This window comes from Canis lupus, chromosome 22 (genome assembly GCF_048164855.1).
Source record: "Canis lupus baileyi chromosome 22, mCanLup2.hap1, whole genome shotgun sequence".
NCBI lineage: Eukaryota > Metazoa > Chordata > Mammalia > Carnivora > Canidae > Canis > Canis lupus.
In genome coordinates this window covers 20608991-20624840 of record NC_132859.1, presented here as the reverse complement: position 1 = coordinate 20624840, position 15850 = coordinate 20608991, and the positions used below count along the sequence as shown (strand labels likewise).

The window sequence follows — 15850 nt, the reverse complement described above, 5'->3', positions numbered from 1 at the left end:
GCTGATAGTGTTGTGCAAGTGTTCCACTTCTTTACTAGTCTTCTGTCTACTTATTCTGTTAACTATTAAGAGAGGAGTGCTGGAATTTTAAATAATAAATGTTTGATTAATCTATTTTTCCCAGAGGCACCTGGGTGATTCAGTTGGTTAATCATCTGCTTCTGGCTAAGGTCATGATCCCAGGGTCCTGGGATGGAGCCCCACATTGGGCTCCTTGTTCAGTGGGGACTCTTTCTTCCTCTCCCTTTGCCCCTCACCCCTGCTCAAAGTCCTTCTCCCTCTCTCAAGTAAATTAAAAAAGTTTATCTCCTTTATCAGTTAGTCAGTTTTTGCTTGTACCTTCAAGATTTATTATATGGCACATAAACATTTTAGGTAGTTATGTTCTCTTGATACACTGATGCCTTTATCATGAAATGACCTTTATCTCTGGTAATATTCTTTACTGTGATTAATGTTAGCATGCTGTATCATTTTTCCATTCTTTCATTTGTAAACATGACTTTATACTTAAAGTGCATTTTTTTTTATAGGCAGCAATAGTTGGGTTTTATTTTTTTACCCAACTGATAATTCTATTTAATAATTAAAGTGGTTAGACTATTTGTATATAATGTGCTTATTGAATAACATTGTTATGAAGATAACTTTAAAATACCATTGAGACACAAGATAAGTTTTTAATCATGGAAAGGCTGCTGTATTATTGGAAACCAAAATATCAGTACATTTAAAAAAAATTTTTTGGGACGCCTCGGTGGCTCAGTGGTTGAGCACCTGCCCCTGGATCAGGGCATGATTTGCGGTCTGGGAATCAAGTCCCACATCGGGCTCCCTGCCTGGAGCGTGCTTCTCCCTCTGCCTACGTCTCTGCTTTTCTCTATCTGTGTCTTTCATTGATAAATAAATAAAATCTTTTAAAAATTTTTTTATTTATTTGACACAGAGTGAGAGAGTGTGCATGCACAAGCAGGGAAGTGGCAGAGGGAGAGAGAGAAGCAGGCTCCCCACTGAGAAGGGAGCCCAACGAGGATGTAAGGCTCCATCCCAGGACTCTGGGATCATGACCTGAGCTGAAGTCAGATGTTCAACCAGCTGAGCCACCCAGGTGCCTCCCAAAAAATAGTATTATAAGACTTTAGTTATTCCTAACTTAATATCTAAATTTAACTTGATCCCTATAAAAGCAACATTATTTTTGAACATTGAATTATATGTTGATAAGGTAAAAGAAGCATGTAAGAATCTCTAAAAAATTCTGAAAAATAAAAATAATGAGAAAAATTGGTCTTATGAGTATTAAAATATTTTATAAAAGTGTAGTAATTAGTGTGCTATTGACATGACTAGATAATCTCTGAAAGGAGCAGAAGAAGGAATGGAGAAATAGATATTCATTCAATATTCATGCAAAAATTTTGTATATGAGAAAAGTGTATCAGTGTGGAAAAGATGAATTCTTCAATACATGGTGTTCAGACAACTCAGAAGCCCTCAGAAGAAAATAAATGTGAATCTCTTCACACTTTACATTTATGTAAATTACATTTGCATCAAAAATTTAAAACACAAAATACTAACCAAAGACATAAGAGTACTAGGCAAAGATAAGAGAGAATTTTTTAAATAATCTTGGAAAGTTAAGGCTTTTATATGCACAACATAAAACCAGAAGGTTTCAAAAATGATAACTCTAAAAACATTTAAAAAATTAGGACAAAAATATAGTCAACTGATCTTTGACAAAGCACACGTGCAATTCATTGGAGGGAGTATATTCTTTGCAATAAACAGTACTGACTGAAAGAAATAGACTTCCATATGCAAAAAAAAGCAAAGAAAAAGAAAAAAAATAGACACCAACCTTATGTCTTTCACAAAAAATAACTCAAAGTGGATCCTAGACCTAATGTAAAACACAAGATTATAAAAGTTCTAAAAGTAAATATAGGATAAAATTGGGGCATCTGGGTGGCTCAGTTGGTTAAGCATCTGCCTGCAGCTCAGTTCATAATCCTGAGGTCCTGGGATCAAGCCCTGAGTCTGGCTCCCTGCTTGGCAGGGAGCCTGCTTCTCCCTCTGCCTCTGCCTCTTCTCCTGCTCTTGCTGTGTGTGTGTCTCTCTCTCTAATAAATAAATAAAATCTTAAAAAAAAAAGGAAAATATAAGATAAAATCTATATGACCTTGGGCTTTGTGATGAGTTTTTAGATAAAACATCAAAAGCATGTTCTGCGAAAGAAAAATTGACACTTTGGACTTTATTAAAATTAAAAACATCTGCTCTGGGCACCTGGGTGGTTCAGTTGGCTAAATGTCTGCCTTTGGCTCAGGTCATGATTCTGGGGCCATGGAATTGAGCCCGGCATTGTGCACCCTGCTCTCCGGGGACCCTCCTCCTCCCTCCCAATTGTGTATGCTCTCTCACTCTCTGTCTCTCTCTCAAATAAATAAAATCTTTAAAAAATAAAAAAAAATATCTGCCATGTTAAGAGAATAAAAAAGATAAGTCATAGACTGGAAGAAAATAATTACAAACACCTATCTCATAAAGCTTAGAGTCCAGGGCAGCCCTGGTGGCTTAGCAGTTTAGCACTGCCTTCAGCCCAGGGCATGATCCTGGAGACCTGGGATTGAGTCCCATGTGGGATAGAGTCCCTGAATGGAGCCTGCTTCTCCCTCTGCCTGTGTCTCTGCCTCTCTCTATAGCTGTGCCTCTATGAATAAATAAATAAAATCTTTAAAAAAAAAGCCTAGAGTCCAAAATATTCAAAGAACTATTATAACCCAATAATAGGAAAATATCCAAACCAATTTAAAATGGACCAAATATCTGAAGAGACACCTCACCAAAGAAGACATTCAGATGACGAATACACAAGTGAAAAAATGCTCACCATCATTTGTCATTAGGGAAGTGTGAAATAGAAACACTACATACCTATTAGGATGACTAAAATCCCCCCCCCAAAAAAAAATTGACAGTACTAATTTCTGACAAGGATGTAGAGGAACAGGAACTCTCATTGATTGCTGGGGGAAATTTAAAATGGAAGACAGTTCAGCTGTTTCTTACAAAGACAGATGTGCTTATTATATGATCCAGCCATCACACCCCTAGGTATTTGCCCACCTGATCTGAAAACTTATGTCCACACACACATACACACAGACACAGACACACACACACACAAACCTGCATATGAATATTTATAGAAATTTTATTAATAATTACCCAATAGTAAAAGTGACCAAGATATCCTTTGATAGGTGAATGGATAAACCAACTGTGATACATCCACAGAATGGCATACTATGCAGTGACGAAAAAGAATGACCTATCATGTCACGCAAAAACATGGATGGATTTTAAATGCCTAATATTAGGCGAAAGAAGTTAGTGTTAAAAGACTACATACTGCATTTTCCATTTACTTGATATTCTGGAAAGGATAAAACTATAGAGATGCTAAATTGATCAGTGGCTGCTAGTGGTTTGGGTCAGGAAGAAAGGACTGAAAAGGGGAAGCACAGGGATTTGTAGGGTGGTGAAAATGTTCTGAATGATACTGTAATGGTGGCTGTAAGACATTACATTTGTCAAAACCCATGGAACTTCAGAGTACAAAGAGCAAATCTTAACCCACAGAGTTTTACAGCACAAAGAGTATAGCATATGCAAATTTTAAAACTTTTTTAAGACATTGAGGGTGCTAAGTTGGAAAGTAGCATGTGACAATGGAACCTATTTGTATTACAAATGCATGGAACAACTTCGCTGAGGAGGATGAGGGGAAAGGTGCTGATATAAGCAACTTTGGAAATGAGCAGACTCTACAGATTCAAAACAAAAGGATTTGTATTTAAACACCGTACTCCAGCTGATAAAGTTTTTCCCATGGTGGTAAAGGTTAACAGTGCTGAAAACAGTGCACACAAATATACATATAATTAGACAATGAAGTAAATGGGTGAAGTAGGAGCCAGATTTCTCACTGTGAGAGCAGAATTTTACAAGTAGGCAAGGGAAAAAGCTAGAGAGAGCCATGTGGTACTGGATTGTAGTTTGAAGGCTACACATTGATATGTGAACTCATGTTTGGCTTAATATAGATTCAGATGTTACATATAGAAATAGTCATAGATAGTCGTATATATATGGGTTAGCATACACACACGTATTTCCTTTCTCTGTCAGCTGAGAGGGCCTACAAGCAAGGACACCCCAATTAAAATAAGCACACCTAGAACCCCTTAGTTTTGATACCATTCTTCAGCTAAAGGAAGTGCACTCCTTCAAGAAATGACTGATTGTGGCACTGGGACGAGAAATGTACAAGACGGGCCAGGGGCATCTTGCAGGAAGTAAGTGCTTAAAATACAATGACAGGGGTATGTCAAAGGGGCATAGGAGCTGGCTGAGAGAACTCTCAATGGCCAAAGCAGAACAGTGTGAGCCACAAAATAAAGTAGTATTGGATTATAAACCTAAGTATATAATAAATATTCATGAGTCCATACTGACATAAATAAATCATTGAATAAATAAATAAACAAATATGTACATAACTACATAAATCATAAATGAGAGAAGAATAGACAAATCTGCAGTGTAGAATTCCCAATAATTTATGAAGATGCTCTGTTTCAAGAAGCTGGAGGCTAAGTCCTCACTCCTGAGGTGTGAGTGGCACAGTGACTTCCTGCCAGAGACATGGATGAAGGGGGGAAAGAGTGACTTTACAGTGAGGAAACCTGACCACCTCAGCCAGGTGATCAAGATTAACATCAACGATGATAAGTTGTGGTTATAGTGTGTTGACTTTACAGGAAGTGATGAGAATGGTACTTTACCTCTGCAGCCTTCCTCCCAGTCTAACCATGAGAAAAACATCACACAAATCCCAACCTGGGGACGTTTGACAAAACACCTGACCGGTATTCCTCAACACTGTCAAGGTCATCAGAAACTAGGAAAGAGGAATCTAAAGACACATGGTGGCTGAATATAATGCGATAGGATCCTGGAACAGAAAAAGGACATTAGACAAAAGCTAAGGAAATCTGAATAATAAAGTATGGACTTTAGTTACTAATGGTGTGTTAATATTGATTTATTAATTATTACAATTGAGCCATATTAATCTAAGATGCTAATAATAGGGTGGATAGAAACTCTGTCTTCACAATTTTTTTTTTAAATCCAAGACTATCCCAAATTTGAAAAGTTTATCGGAAATTTAGGGTAGAGTGGATAGAAACTCTGTCTTCACAATTTTTTAAAAAATCCAAACCATCCCATTCCAAATTCGAAAAGTTTATTGGAAATTTAGGATGGCAAAAACTCCATTAGTAGTTTCTAAAGAAATGTTTTGAACTCACATGATAGCAAAAGACTAATTTCTTTAACACATAAAGAATTCTTATAAAACTTTTAAAATATAAATAACTTAATAGAAAGGTGGCCTGGGTATAACAAAATAGTTAACAGAAATGGAATCACAAAAGATTTTTGAATGTATAATAATTTAAGGATCAACTCATAATAGGAAAACGTAAATTAAATGACACTGAGATACCATTTTTCACTGATAAGGCAGGTCAAGCCTGTTAGTGTACTTTGCTGGGGAGGGGAGAGCGCACAGAACTCTTTTTATTATTTATGGGAATTGTTAATAGAAAGATTTGGCAATTGCTTGATTTACTGTTTAGGTGTTTATTCTTTTTTTCCTTAATAGTCAAGGTGCTATTTTTTTCAAATGAGATATAATTGATAAAACATTATATTAGTGTCAGGTGTACATTGTAACAATTTGCTAATTGTATGTATTCCCAAATTGTCACCACAATAAGTCCAGTTAATATCCATCACCATACATTGTTATCATTTTTTTCTTGTGATAAGGACTTTTGAGATCTGCTCTCCTAACTACTTTCGAATATGTAATATAGTATTATTAACTATATTCACCATACTATACATGCTAAACATTAGCACTTTTTGCAATTAGAAGTTTACTCTACTGTAGTAATAACCTATATGCACAAAGATATTCATACAAGGAGAATACATGTAAAATTGTTTGTGTGATATCAACTCTTTTTTTTTAAAGCCAGATCACCATTAGGGGACTTGTTAAAGAGTTATACTTAGGCAAAGAAGAAAATGAAATACAATGTAACCATTTAAAATAATTTAATTAATCCTGCGGGTACTGACATCCAACAAATGCCAAGATAAGATGTCAGGTGAAAAGAACAAAATTCAGAATATTGTATGCTTAAAAATAAGTCTTATTAGTATACATAACAACAGTTTAAGAGAAATTATACCTCTAGAAGAAAAACTAGATCTTTTAAAAGGTGCAATCAGAAAACAAAAAGTGTTCTCAGTAATCAAATATGATTGCAAAAATAGAAAATTAAATTGCATTCTGAATAATAAGCACACAGCTAAAGACAAAGTTGGTCCTCTGGTAAATAAACTTATGGTAATGTCTCAAAACATAGAGTAAAATGAAACATTTAATTGAAAGTTAAGTCACTGTAAGACAGTCTAACATTTATATAGAGGAGGTTTAAAAGGGAAAACTGGTGGGGGGTAAGGAGATAATAGCAAATTATCAAGGAAATATTAGAATAAAATGGTGCTAAAGAAAGAAGGGATTTTCTAATTTTGAATGATCCCAACCAAATCCCAATAGAGTTAATACAAAAAGTTCACATTGAGAGAAATCTTAGTGACATTTCTGAATTCTAAACAGTAATAGAAAATCCTAAAACTTCCTCAAAAGCAAAAAAGAGATTATCTCAAAAGAAGAAAAATCAATCTGATCCAGACTTCTCATATGCAGCAGTGGATTCTGGAAGACAAAGGGGAAATGCCTTGAAAATTCTGAAATGGTTTGAATCCAGAATTCCCTGCCAATCTAAATGATCAGCCAACTGTGAGAGTTAAATAAAGACATTTCAGGCATTCAAGAATTCATAAAGTTTAAATTCCATTCACATATATTTTCCGAAACAAAAATGCTCAAGGATGTATTCCAGATACCCAAAAGGAAATTCAGGAAAGAGAGACACATGGACTCCCCAGATGAAATAACTGCTGTTTGGCCATCCCCAAACCTAACGAGCCATGCAAAAACAGGAGCATGAGGACTTCCACGAAGAATGTTGCAAAGAGAAAAAGGGGATTTCATTCAGTCAACAGCACGATTAGGAAGATACTTTATTTATTTTTTCTAAAGATTTTATTTATTCATGAGAGACACACACAGAGAGAGAGAGAGAGAGAGAGAGAGAGGCAGAGACACAGGCAGAGGGAGAAGCAGGCTCCATGCAGGGAGTCCGATGTGGGACTCGATCCCGGGTCTCCAGGATCACGTCCTGGGCAGAAGGCAGGCACTAAACTGCTGAGCCACTCAGCAATCCCCTAAGAGGATACTTTAAAGATCACCAGATGTGAAAAGAATCTATTAGGATACTAGGAAAAATGAAAGACTGCCCAAGGAAAACATGGTCCTGTCTTTAAAAGCAAATTAGGATGAGGCATGGTTTGAACTGAAAGGGATGTAAGTAAAGATAAAGCATTTGGCTTTTTTTTTTTTTAAACATTTGGCTTTTACTTACTGAGCCATCTTCCTTAATAATGAGGGAGAATATATATCTTTAAGGGGGAAAGCACAGTACTGATTGGCAATGAACACTATTTCCATATTCATAATATATTAAATAATATTTATTTATTTTTGGAATTAGCTTATGGATAAGTGACAAAAGAACTAAATAATATTTAAGAATGAAAACAACTATTACGAACTTTGACCATTTGACATGTTTCTTCTCCATAGTTAGTTTCTTCTCTGTACATTACGAACTGTAGATAACATATAAAGTTAAGGATTTAAAAATAGAGGTTTTGTTATGTTATTAATCAAGGTAACAATTTTAGAAACTGATTCACAGTATTTTAAATTTGAACAATTAAAAGAAGATAGACATGTTATTTAGTGATACAGTGATAACCATCAGAAATGTAAAAGGCAAGAGAGGTTATATGGGTCTGGCCCAGGGAGGGAGATTGTGTCTTTGGGGTGAAGGAGGGCAATTAGGGTTATCACTTTGTTTTTTTAAAGAGTTATTTATTTTAGAGAAGGAGAGAGAGAAAGAGAGAATGAGAGCACAAGTGAGGGAAGGGGCAGAGGGACCGATTGAATATTCACACAGACTGCACTTAGCAGGAAGCCTGACTCAGGGTTCCATTCCAGTCTCATCTCTGGGGCCTCAGGTTCTTTATCAATAAAACAGAGGCTTGAGCTTGGCCATCTCTAGGTTCTTTTCAGCTCTAACCTTCTGATATTCTAATTCGAACTTCATCTATTTCACATTTGATAAAGTCACTAGCTTGGTAGGTTAAGGGTCTCCCACAGATACTTGTATTTTTGTGCTACCAGGGAGTTTGTATTTGGCTGGTCCTTCAGGATTCCACATGGTAAGATAGAGCACTGGGCTGGAAGGCAGGCACTTCCCATGGGTAGGGTCTGGGCTTATGACAACATGGAAGAGAGACACGGCACTGAGCTCCAACTTTACTGACAGGGTTATCAATACATCCACATGGGACCTCCAGAGAGGTACTTAGGATTTATTTTCAGAAAGACAGACCTCAGAAGTATGATGAAGAGGTTTTCAGGGAATAGACCCCAAGATCCAGAATTGAGTTCCTGCAGGGCAGGAGTCGGATGGGGGTGAGGGTGACTTTGGCAGAGCATCCTGTATGGGGAAAGGACTGATTCTGCAGGAGGAAAAGGAAAGGAGAGAGAAAATCTCACCTGCTCACCCACCTTCAAGGTCAACTGGACCCAGCTGCTGGGGTCAGAGTGGTAGTGACAGAGCTGCTATTTCCAGAGCCACTGAGAAAAACGGAGACTCGGCTATGCTGTGATACTGTGATTTATAGTAAAAATATATATTTGGGGATCCCTGGGTGGCGCAGCGGTTTGGCGCCTGTCTTTGGCCCAGGGCGTGATCCTGGAGACCCAGGATCGAATCCCACATCAGGCTCCCGGTGCATGGAGCCTGCTTCTCCATCTGCCTGTGTCTCTGCCTCTCTCTCTCTCTCTCTCTCTCTGTGACTATCATAAATTATATATATATATATTTGGTCTTCATCCCTATTCCTGGCTCCTAAAACTCTTGGACTCTACTGTGATGAGGACGATAAAGGTATCTTTTGTTATGCTAATTATGTGACTTTTGAAACCACCTAAGGATGGGGAGAACCAGCTTCTGATTAAAGAGTCAGAACTTTTAGTCCCATCCCCCTGAATGGTGGAAAGCAGAGAGGGCCTGAAGGTTGACTCAGTCACTAATAAAATGTTTGAACCAATCACACCTAGGAAGCCTCCACAGAGACCTAAAAGGGTGGGGTTTGGAGAGCTTCCGGGTTGGTGAGTGCATGAGGATCTGGGGGAGTGTGGTTGCATGGAAGCTCCTGGCTGTTTCCTCACACCTTGCCCTTCCATCTGGCTGTTTCGGAGACAGGTCCTTTTATCATAAACTGGCAATGTAGTAAGTGAAATGTTTCTCTGAGTTCTGTGAGCTTCTCTAGCAAATTAATCAAACCCAAGGAGGGGATCTTTGGAATCTCTGTTGTTCAGAAGCACGGGTAACAACCTGGATTTACAATTAAAGTCTGAAGTAAGGGGAGGTGAGGTGGGGACAGTCTTGTAGAACTGAGCCCTTACCCATGGAATCTGACACTATCTACCTGGAGATAGTGTCAGATTGAGTTGAATTCTAGGACACCCGGTTGGTGTCAGGGAATTGCTTGGTGTGAGGGGAAATACCCACACATTGTAATTGGGTACAGAACCTGAGGTGGGTTTAGGTATTAGTTTGCTGGACCTCAAACTGGGTAGCTTAAACAATAGAAATGTATTGTCTCCAATTTCTGGAGGCTGGAAGTCTGAGATTAAGACTCAGGTCAGCAGGTTGCTTCTTTCTGAGGCTGGAAGGAAAAATCTGTTCCGTGTTTCTCTCCTGGATTTTTGTTTGGCTGTGGTTGGCTTTCCTTAGCTTTTAGAAACATCACCTCAATCTCTGCCTTCACGTCCTTGTGGCATTCACCCTGTGTGCAAGTCTGGCTGTGTCTAAATATTCCTATCTCTAAGGACACCAGTCATTGGATCGGGGCCTACTCTACTCTACTATGACCTCATCTTAACTAATTACCTCTGCCATGACCCTCTTTCTGAGTAAGGTCATATTCTGAGGCACTGAGGGTTAGGACTTCAACATATGATTTTTGTATAATTGAGCTCATAACAGTTCACAGTTAAGTTCTAGGCTAGAGCACTTCCTATTCTACAAGACAAAAAGTCCTGAGTAAAATAAGTAAAATAAGCTTTTTCAGAAAAAAAAAAAAGTGAATTAGAGTCAGCCAGGAAACATGGCTTCCACTTCATTACCTGTTAATGTAGGTGATGGTAGGTGGCAGGTGACTTAAGGGTAGGAATGGCTGAGCACAGCTGGAGTGGCTGGTGGGAGAAGCACAAAGCCAGGAGAGGGTAGTGCAGTAGCCAGAGGAGAATATATATCTCTCCCCCTTTTCCACAGGAGATGTGTTCCAAGACTCACAAATAGTACCGAATCCTACATATACTATGTTGTTTTTCCTCTATGTACATACCTATGATTAAGTTTAATTTATAAATTGGGCACTGTAAAAGATTAGCTCCAAGAACTGATAATAAAACAGAACAGATGCAGCTCTATATTGTAATAAAAGTTATGGGAATGTAGTGTCTCCCTCTCAGAATGTCTTACTGTCCAGCGCTCACCCTGCTTGTGATGATGAGAGATGATAAAATGTCTACAGGATGAGATGGAGTGAGGGGAATGACACAGGCCCTGTGACGGAGCATTAGGCTACCACTGACCTTCCAACAATACATCAGAAGGAGAATCCTCTGCTTTCTGACAGCGATTGACGGCAGGTCATTGAAACCAAGGCAAGCATGACATGCGTAAGGGGGACTACTGCACTGTGAGAACACAGCAGTCAGCATAGGAGGGGTCGACTCTCCCTTCCAGGCAGTTATTACTGTAATTGCTCTGTCAAAACAAAATAAAACAAAACTTCTGAAATTACATTTATTTTTCTCAGGATTCTGTGGGTTACTGGGGGCGGGGGGCGGTGGATGGGGATCACTGCCTCGGGCTATGGATCTGGTTCACATCGGCTCTAAGGGCTTTCAGTTCTCAGACCAACATGCTCTCCTCACGTTGGGTGGTGGGCTGCTGAAGTACAAGTGACCAGACCAAGCCACATCAGTTAACATCATATCATCATAGCAAGTCACATGGTCAAGTCCAGTGTCAATGTGTCAGGCCTGTATACACTGCCTGCCCTCCTGGGGACCAGTATGAAGTCCCCCAGCAAAGGGAATGGGTGCATTATCTCTTCCAGGAAGACAATGAAGAGGCAAAAACAATATCCAATCTATAATACTCTGGCTTTTCTTTTTTTTTTATTAATGACACTATGAAACCATGCCCATTTATTTTTACAAATACAACCACCACCACTTGGAGACAGCTGCTGCTCACATTTTGGCACATTTTTTATTTCACTGTGTATTCACAGTGACCTTCATAAACCACCTCTACCTCACTCACCTAGCCCTGCCGTTGTTCACTTAGGCCTGGAAATGGGTGCACTTACTAGACTCGGGAGGAGAGAGCTTCCATGCTTTGGAGTCAGGAGCGAAAAAGATTTAACTCCGTGGAATGCCAGAACCAGCTACACAAAACTCAGTAAGAAGACATAAAATATCCTACATTTAGGTGAGAAAAAAAAAAAAAAGAAAGTGTACAAGATGGAGAGATGAAAACTTAATAACACTTCCTGTGCGAAAGATCTGGGTGCTCCAATTTGTCATAAATACAACAGGAGCCAATCACAAAACTGCCTTAAAAGATGTATCCGAGCTAAGGTAGGATTATCTGTGCGTTATATCTGTACCTCTGTGTGTGTGTGTGCATGTGTGTTCATGATTTTAAATGCAGAGCACACTTTTTGAAAGATATGCAAGAGACCGCTAACAGTGCTTATCTCCAAGTGGAGGAGGGCTATTGGGGAGGGAGTTCTTTACTTTTCATTTTGCATCTGTTTGTGTGGATGAAATTTTTTTTTTTACCATGACTCTGTATTATTTTTGCATTGTAAACATCATTTAAATTGGAAAATCTAAGAGAGGCGATAGAAATACTACTGGGGCTGGTCAAAGCTGTTCTCAGTTTGAGACGAGCTACTTCCCATTATTTTTATTATAATAACACAATGCGGCAGCATTAGAAAATATTCACCACATATCCTCATAGCTGCAGTCATGGCTTATACACAGTTCTGTAACTGTAGCTTTATTATTTGACTTTAGCAGGAGCCAGGCATAGAGGCTCTGGAATTAAACTACCTGGGCTCCAGCTGTGTGATCACAGGCAAGTTACTCACCCTCTCTGGGCCTTTTTTACCACTTTAAAAAAATGGGAGTGACCGTGTTATCCACCCTGTGGGGCTATTGAGATGATTCAAGGAGGTAATCACTAATATGCTTAAATAGAGCCTAGGGTATAGTCAGTACTCTCTTTCAATGTTAGTTATTAGCATTAGCACTTCCTCTGGTTTCTAGTGGTTTCTATGCATATGCATAATATCTCATAGCCTTAATATATCATAATTAATTAATCATCCCATCATTTGTTATAGAGGTTACATATAAACATGTGCCTGTGTTGCTATGAAGACACCAGAGACTTCTCAAACTTTTATGTGTGTATAAATCGTGTCGGAAGCCTGTGAAAATGCAGTTTCTAGCTCTATGATGGGACCTGAGAATCTGCATTTCTAGCAAGCTCTCAGGGGATGCTAATGTTGTTGGTCGGTGAGCCGCATTTGGGCAGCAAAGAAACCTGAGCAAGTGCTTGCTAATGCTAATAACCAACATTGAAAGAGAGTGCTGACAACACCTTAGACTCTATTCTAAGCATATCAGTGATTACCTCCTTGAATCATCACAATAACCTCAAAGGTAGATAACACTGTTATTCCCATTTTAAAAGTGGCTCAAGGGGTGCCTGGGTGGCGCAGTCAGTTAAGCTTCTGCTTTCAGCTCAGTCATGATGTGGAGGTCCTGGGATCAAGCTCCACATCGGGCTCCCTGTCCAGCAGGGAGTCTGTTTCTGCCTCCCCCTCTGCCCCTACCCTCCCTGCTCATTCTCTCACTCTCTCTCCCTGTCTCTCTCTCATAAATAAATAAATAAAATTTTTAAGTGGTTCAAAAGGCCCAGAGAGGGTGAGTAACTTGCCCGTGATCACCCAGCAGGAGCCCAGGCAGTTTAATTCCCGAGCCTCTGTGCCTGGCTGTTAGAAACAGCTAGTGAGAACAGGAGGGTAAAGAGGAGTTTAGAAACAGTCACTGCAGAAACAAAGGCGATTTGCCCAGATAATATGGATATTGTGACTCTTGAATGCCTTCGAAGACTTGGAAGACTGTCACACAAAGAGAAGCCTGATTTCTGGAGCTGCAGCATCCCAGCTAACAGTAAGAAGTGCCAGGAGGAGAGGTTTCCGTTGTTATAAGGAAGGACTTTCTCACAGGTCCCGTTTACCTCCACAGCTTAGGGGCCTGTGAACTAACATCATTGGCTCTGCCCGTTACCACAGCAACAAAGCTGACACCCTTCAGCAAAGCGAAGGGGGATGCAGGGATGGGTGTCCCCACAGCAGTGGCAGCTTGATGGGCACCTTCCAAGAAAAAACAAGCCTTCTGGATGTGGCCAAGGAGGAGCCCTGGAATTCCCACGGTGTCCTGCAGGCCCCTCTGCCCTCGAGCCGGGCCTTCTGTTGTCCAAGTGAGTGTGGTGATACCTTGTCCTGTGGCTGGATCATTCTGCCCCTGAGTTCTTCCCAGGCCAGACTCCTCAAGACCGCCTGTGGCCCTGCTGCTTTCTAATTCATTTCCTGGCTCCTGGTCCTCATGAACTTGCAGCCTGCAGACTGCCAAGGCAGCAGACTTCAATGGCAGATTTTTGCTCACCACGTGGCCAGGAAGGATCTGGGCATGTCCTTCGATGGGATGTAGACATCTCATCCTCCTGCTGGCAGAAGTCAGTGGCACCTCACTTCCGTCCGTAAGTGGCAAGTCTGGCTCTGCACCCACCGGATGGGAGCAGCTGTGCCTCTGTAGGAAAGGAAGAGCACCAGCTTCCTGTCCCAAGTCTGCTTGGAAGCTGAGTATCATTAGGGTCCTTAGGCAGCTTTTGCAGAGCCAGGGAAAGAGGGGAAGCATTCAGGGGGTGAGTTGGGGACCTTCAAGGAAAGCATACTGTCTGAATGGAACAGTACCCATGAAGCCAGAGGGGGAGGAGCTCTTCTAGCCTCATAGAGTCTGGCCTGGGCAGAGGTGCTTGTCACAGGAGAGACCTTCTCAGTAATATCCCACAGCAGGACCATCTTGGTTCTGAGAGACAGCTCTCTCTCCAGTTCCAGAATAGTCTGTCTCCTTCTGAACCCAGCATAAAACCTACCAAGCAGAACCTTTCCCTCTCCTGTTGGTCACTTTTGCAACGAGACAAACTGGGTACGAGGTTAGAGAGCTATTTGCAGAATTAAAACTCAAGAGTCCTGTCCTTCTCTGTGCTGTCTAAGGCACTAAAGCAAGAGGACAGTATCAGGAAAGCAGAAGGCCACACTATTGGTGGTTCACAGACACTGCTGTGAGTGGCAGAGAAATCGGGATAGCAGGAAGCACACACACACTATTTTGTCTTGTCCCACGGTTGGGTCAGATGGCTGGTCTTTCATATGTTTATCTTCTGCTGCTGAGATCCTTCGTTTGTCTTATATGCCCAGCGCATGGTTCTGTGCCCCATATGGAGCTGGTTCTCAATAAAATCTTGTTGAGTGACTCAATCTCTGAATCAAAGGGAAAGGCAAAGAAAAACCAAGAAGGAGATAGGAGAATAGCACTGTGGGAAACTCCGGCACAGGATCTGGCACATGGTAAGTACCCACCCCTAGTGACAGGAGACCAAATCATTAGGTGGGCCCTCTTTTCCATCTGAAAAATGGTTGTCGTTTCTCTCAAGGCCAAAGCAAATCAACTGAGGGTACTTCCCCATGCTCAATAGGATCAAAATATACCTAGCTCTCCACTCAGAACCTCAGAACGACTCACCTTGACACCACCAATAGCCTTGGGATGGTGTAGGCTTCTCATGAACCTTTGTTTAATGAATGAATGTGAAGCACGAATAATAATGGGACTTAACATAAAGCCTTCTATTGGCTTCTTTCCACAAGGGGAAAGAGAAAGATGTGAGGAGAAAAGAGCAAAGAAAAGAATGATCCCCAGCTAATAATTAATTCAGCCTGAAGGAGTTTGGAGCTGAGCTTGCATGTTGGGTTTCCACCAGGCAGAACTCTAGCTTGACACCTGGTGCGGACACAAGCAGATGGGGTGCAGGAGCTCGCCAGCACCCCCTGCATGTCCTCACTTATTGTTAGGTTCTGTCCCTCCTCCGGCCCTCCCTGGCCTTGCACGGTTCTCTCTCTTACAAATACACTTACAAAGGCTCTTACAAATACACTTATTAGACAATTAAATGCTTACAAAAACACTTATTAGACAATTAAACGGTCTTCTCTGGATAAAAGAAGAGAGGGTGTGAAAGTGATAGTTCACACGCACATCTGATTAGGAAGGATGGAGTAGGGTAGATCACAGAAGGCCAGCTCGGATGCATAAAAAGAAGAAACCTATAGTTGGAGAATCGCACTCTTCATT

At 40.5% G+C, this 15850-nt stretch overlaps 1 long non-coding RNA gene across 2 annotated transcripts in view; it reads right to left on the bottom strand.

Moving 5' to 3' along the window:
- Positions 1-15850, bottom strand: part of LOC140613985 (uncharacterized) — an 80346-nt gene that overhangs the window by 26415 nt on the left and 38081 nt on the right. The window contains exon 4 of one of the 2 annotated variants that reach the window (XR_012014895.1): positions 9191-14979. The exons of the other annotated variant lie outside the window; for it this stretch is intronic. This is a non-coding gene — a long non-coding RNA (uncharacterized lncRNA). Of the gene's footprint in view, positions 1-9190; positions 14980-15850 lie in introns of those variants that run through there. 2 annotated transcript variants of the gene reach the window in all.